Source organism: Trichosurus vulpecula, chromosome 1 (assembly GCF_011100635.1).
Source record: "Trichosurus vulpecula isolate mTriVul1 chromosome 1, mTriVul1.pri, whole genome shotgun sequence".
Lineage (NCBI taxonomy): Eukaryota > Metazoa > Chordata > Mammalia > Diprotodontia > Phalangeridae > Trichosurus > Trichosurus vulpecula.
In genome coordinates this window covers 2,905,419-2,911,418 of record NC_050573.1, presented here as the reverse complement: position 1 = coordinate 2,911,418, position 6,000 = coordinate 2,905,419, and positions in this window count along the sequence as shown.

The window sequence follows — 6,000 nt, the reverse complement described above, 5'->3', positions numbered from 1 at the left end:
CAGCTGAGTCAGCCTGTTCAGTTCTGACAATCACGAGGGCGGCCATTAGCAGCCATAACATCTCCATCCATCTCTCTCTCCCTCTCTCTCTCTCTCTCCCTCTCTCTCTCTCTCTCTCTCTCTCTCTCTCTCTCTCTCTCTCTTCTCTCTCTCTCTCTCTCTCTTTCTCTCTCTCTCTCTCTCTCTCTCTCTTTCTCTCTCTCTTTCTCTCTCTCTCTCTCTCTCTTTCTCTCTCTCTCTCTCTCTCTCTCTCTCTCTCTTTCTCTCTCTCTCTCTTTCTCTCTCTCTCTCTCTCTCTCTCTCTCTCTCTCTTTCTCTCTCTCTCTCCCTCTCTCTCTCTCCCTCTCTCTCTCTCCCTCTCTCTCTCTCTCTCTCCCTCCCTCTCTCTCTTTCTCTCTCTCTCTCTCTCTCTCTCTCTCTCTTTCTCTCTCTCTCTCTCTCTCTCTCTCTCTCTCTCTCTCTCTCTTTCTCTCTCTCTCTCTCTCTCTCTCTCTCTCTCTCTCTCTCTCTCTCTCTCTTTCTCTCTCTCTCTCAGCATTTCCTGTGACACAGCTTCCTTTTCCTCTCAGCAAGCTCCTCTCACCACATGTGATTTAGGCTTCCTGTGATGTAAGTAGGTCACATGGCCTATTAATGGGTGGGAAAGATCTTCAAATCTAAATTGCTATTACTGGCATTCTCTGGGCTGAGGGGCAGGGCTTGGGGAGGAGAAGCAGGCAGGGTCCTGAGGTCCTGACCCAGTGAGCCATTGGAAGAAAGGGCTGGTCCTGGGATTCAGAGACCAGACAGGATTGGGCTCTTTAGGACTGGGAGGACCCACCCTTAGGCTGGCTATAAATAGGAAACCTGGGAGCTGAGATCACTCTTCCTTCTGGAAGCCAACTCCTCAGGAGCAGGTCCCAGGTATATCTAGGCCAGGATCCTACAAGGTGCCAGAGTCCTGCCAGCTCCCCTGCCTTTGGACCTCATTTTCCTCTTCTTATGTCCTGCTGACCATCCTCCATGGATGTCAGGAACATGCCTCCTTCCTAGGCCTAGCTACTGCCTGGGGTCTCTGTCCCTGAATCTTAACCAGACTCCCAATCACATCCTAAAAGCTCCAGGACACCATCCCCCATTTTATCATTGGCTCCCACTGTCTCTATCTTCAGACTTCTGTAGAACCCCAGGTGTCCTGTATCTCTTCCCCCTGCTCAAGATTGGAGGTTCAGTTGTCCTGCCTTCATGCCAGGCCCCCTGTGAATTAATACTTTATGAAATGGGGACAGGATTACAGGCACACCTTGCTCTTTGTGTACTCACTGGGAAAGACCACAAGGAGCAGCAGGAAATGGGGCAGCAATCACACTTTAGGAAGGCACAGAGACATGCCCTGAAGAGTGTGGAGCAACAGAGGGGAAGAGAGCAGAGCTCTCAGACTGGGAATGGGATGGGGAAGGGAGGCAGAATGAGGAAGAGAAGGGAGGGGGAGAAGCAGAGAACATCTCTCCCCCAACCATGGCTTAGAGTTGGGGTCCCTAGGCAGCTTGGACTGGAGATGGCTGGGGAGGCAGTGGATGACCTTGGCATCTTCCAGGTATACCCAAGCTACAAGCCCTCCACAGGGCCTACTTCAGCTGAGCTTCATGGCCGTTGGAAGAATTTGTTCTCATCTGCCTCTTCCTGGGTGGGAGAGGGTAGTTCTTGTGTTTGGGGTTGGCACCCCCTCCCTCACCCATGGTTTTGTGGCCTTTCAGTAACCCTCAAGCTGGCTTACCCAGAGGCAGTTTTCCAAGGGTGGCTGCTGGGCATGCTACAGCTTTTTGGGGCCACAGGGGAGAGTTGGGTGACAGGTAGACACCCAAGGAGTGTGAAAATGCTCAGCCAGGCCTCCCACCAGAGAGGCTAGTCCTCCTTGAACACCCACATACCTGGAAAGCAAGAGGGGTGGGGCTAAAGACACCCTAACAAGAGGGGGAGCATTCCTAGCATGGGGGACAGCCATTGGAAAGACAGAGTCAGGAGATCAGGTCTTGGTCAAACATGAGCCAGGAGGCCAGTGTCCCTGGGTCAGAGAGCAGGAGGAGGAAGAGAGGAATGAGGTGTAAGAAGACTGGAAAGGGGGGTGGGACTGGTTATATGTACCTACTGTGTGCCAGGCACCTTGTACAATTTAGGCCATGGATTATGCTGCCAGAATTCTCAGGGTCCTTGTTAGTGACATTCTGAATAAGGCACTCACACATAAAAACATATGCATACACACACACACAAACACACACACGAACACAAAGAAACAAATAGAGAAATATGCTCCTGCACACAAACACAGGGGCACACACAAAGACACACACAGCTACAAATGTAGATTCTTTCCTCCTGAGGTCTGAGACTGGCCCAGAGATTGGGGTATGATCAGTTAGGGCCTTTAGGCAGAATAAGGTAAAGAAAAGATTAATTTTTAAAAAAAGTTTGAAGTATTTAGTGGGATCAAAGGCCTTTAGTATTTGCAATAAACCCAAGGAAAAAAAAGTCTTCTTTGAGTTTAGTTAGCATTTGTTAATGGGCAGCTAGGTGGCCTAGTGGATAGAGTCCTGGGCCTAAAACTCTTCCAGAGTTTCAGAGTACCTGAGAACTGAGCTATTTCCTAGCTATGTGACTGTGGCCAAGTCACCTAACCTTGTTTGCCTCAGTTTTCTCATCTATAAAATGAGCTGGGGAAGGAAATGCAAATCATTCCGGTGTCTTTGGTAAGAAAACCCCAAATAGGGTCAGGAAGAGCTGGGCAGGGCCAAAGCTACGAACAACAAGCTCCTTGTCCTTGGAAGGCAGGGCTTGGGAAGGAGAGGCAGGCTGGGTTCTAAGGAACTCCCTGCCTCTAACTCTTTTCCAAACTCCAGATCATGTACAAATGTCCAGATCACCCTCCCCAGACTGACTATTTGGTCACGCTTTCTCCAACTTTAGTCTCGCCAATAGGGACCCAGAAGTCTTATTTTCAGCCTACCCATTAGGACCGACACGTCCTGTCTCCCTGTCTCTAGCTCCTGCCTTCAGATGGCCCCTGTAAGGATCCCCCAGTTCTGCCTGCCCTCGCGACCCCACCTTAGACACAGTTACCAGAGCTCCTTCCTGGTCCACTTTAGCTGCACCCATGGCTCTGGGGCTGGTTCCCTATCAGAACCTAGCCATGTGGCTCCCTACCTCCACTTTCCCTTTAGGGATTCCAAGCCTAAGCTCTATCAGCCTGTCTCAACAGTCCTCCCCAGCTCCTGGTTAGACCTCAGGACACAGTCATCCTGCTTTCCCAGGCTCAGTGTCCCCCTGGACCCCTTCTGTCACTCCAGTGTCCTTAACCTCCCTCCATGAGCTATGTTATATTGTCTTGATCCCCAGACCCTACCCCTGCTCCCCTTACCCAGACCTCCTGATTCTCTGCCTCCCCTTCTTTCAGAGCCCTCATGTCCCATGCCAGGGGGCTGAATCTCAGACTGTATTTTGTTTCCCAACCTCAGGCTTCCCCTGATCATTCCCTGGTGGCTCCATTCAAGAGCCCTCCCCCTCCTCAACCTTCCCTAGTTTCCCTCTCTCCTAGATCAAGTATTCAGTCTGCTGTCTAGTTAATGTGTGTTTTCATTAGGGAGGGGATGATTTGGAGGGAGAGCTCTGACTCCTAGGTCATTGAGGCTATGACTGGTCTCATCCCACCTGGGATCCCAAACCCCTTCTGCCTCTTGGGTCTCCATTGTTCATTCTTCTTCCTCTAAGAGGGCCAATGACATGAGGAAGGTGATGTCTTGACTTGCAAGTGAATTGGATATGAGTGGGGCAGAACTGTACAAAGTCATCAGCTTCACTCTCTCCCTCAGAGTCATTTAGAGTCCAGAGGCAAGACACAGGTCAGGACAATTTGGTGATGGCCCTGAGGGTAGTGGGAGATCTTGGTCTTTTTAGGCTAAAGTCTTTCTCAGATCTCAGTTTACCTGAGACAATATCCATTCAAAGACTGAAGGCTAGATAAGAAAGGAGGCTAAAGATTTGCTTTCTCAAAAGAATCAATTTAGAAGGGGAAGACCCTCAGGGTTTCTGACTAAAACAGAAAAAAAATTGTCATTTACACTCACCATCAATACTCAAAAATGAGTAAGTGAGGCTTGGGCTGAGACCTATTACTGGCCAATCAGTGAGAGCACATTTAGCCAGAGTGATTTGGGTATAATGGCATCATCAGTTAGCTCCATTTGAATCCCAGGTGGCTTTAACAAAGCCTGGCTTGTCAGAGCTAGATTTCAAGAAATCATAAATTAAGAGTAAACAAGATGAGAGTTAATTGTCCTGTTTTTTTCTTAAATCATAGAATAAGTAGGAAAGAAAAAAATCTAGCCCCCAAATCCAAGATACTTTGGGAGGTTTAAGTGATCAAAATTTATATTCCTCTGGACAGAACTCCCACACGTAAGGGTATGACTCCTGTGGACCTGGAACTAGTGGGATGTAAATTCATATTGTGTATTCCCTTAAGCTAGCCAACATGTATAAATATGGAATCAGAGCTTTCATTCTAACCGATTTAGGCAAATTGAGGAAGACCTAGGTATTCTTAGAGCAATCCGGACTAAGGATGTATGTGTCACTCAAAAAAATTATAGCTTCCATATATTTTTAACCATAGCATGGGAAAGGAAGTTTCTTCTTCAAATAGGTTGTAAATACAATAAGACAAGAATTTACAAAGTGTCAATTGCAGTTACGGTCCCAGGATATCTGTGTTTCCACTAGTTTCCACCAGTCTGTAGTTTATTTAAAGTGTGAGAGGGGATGCAGGGAGGGCAGAGGACCATGTGGAGGGACAGCTCTGATTGAGGAGCCATTGAGACTCTGAATGGTCTCATCCCATCTGGGATCCAAAGCCCCCTCTGCCTCTTGGGTCTCTGTGGAAGAATGGGGTTGGTGGGGGGAGGGGGGGGTGGAAGAAGAAGTAAGAGAGAGAGGAAAGTAGTCTTACTGTTCAGACCTTCTTCATTTCCAGCCTGACCCTCCCTGCTTCCTCCCTCCCTCTGTAGGGTGGAGTCTCTCACCTGAGGGCAGGGCCAGGGCCTTTGTGACTCCTGTGGGGCCTTACCCTGTAAATCCCTGTAGACCAGCCTGCTACCTAGGAAGAGAAGAGCAAGACCTCTCCCCCTCTGGGATCCTTCTCCCTGCCCAGCTCAGTCTGCAGAGGACCAAGGCCTGGCCCCAGCAGGGAGCCTGGAGCCAGAGGGAATGGCCCCTGGGAGCAGCAGCCCCCCTCCCCAGGTGAGTGCAGTCTGTGCACAGACATCAGCCAATGAGGCCATTGCCACAGACATAGAGGATGGTCTATGATGCAGACAATGTGTGCCTCATGGAGCATTTCTTAGAAAAATAGGCATTCAAACCCTTTATAACCTACCCCCCACTCCAGCCCTTCCAGTCTTCTGACAGCTTTCTTCCCAACATATATCCTTGACCCACTGGCCCTGGTCTCCTGGCTTCTCTCAGCGTAGACGCAGTTTCAATGGCTGTCCCCACACCTGGAGTACTCTCTCTCCCCAGCTCAGACTCCTAACCTCACTGTCTTCTTTTAAGTCCCAACCAACAACTGAAAAGCTGCAGGAAGTATTCCCTCACTCCTCTGAATTCTTACTCCTTCCCTCTTCTAATTATGGCCTATTTGTCCTGGACTTGGCTTGCTTTGTATGTATTGGTTTGCTTGATGTCTCCCCCATTGGATGGTGACCTCCTTGAGGGCAGGGGCTGCCTTTTGCCTCTTTTTCTATCCCCAGTGTTGAGCATTGTGCCTGGCACATGGTGGGTGTCCAATAAATATATTTGGGATTGAAGTGACAATTTCTAGTCCTTGAGGAGCCCTTGTCACATCACTCTCTTCTTCCCCTGCTGTCTTCTCCTCCTCCCTTTCCTGTGTCTTCCTTGTTGTCACATAGAGTCATCAAAGGACCTTCTCCTGCAGGCAGGATGTCAACAGACTCTGTCCATAATCCC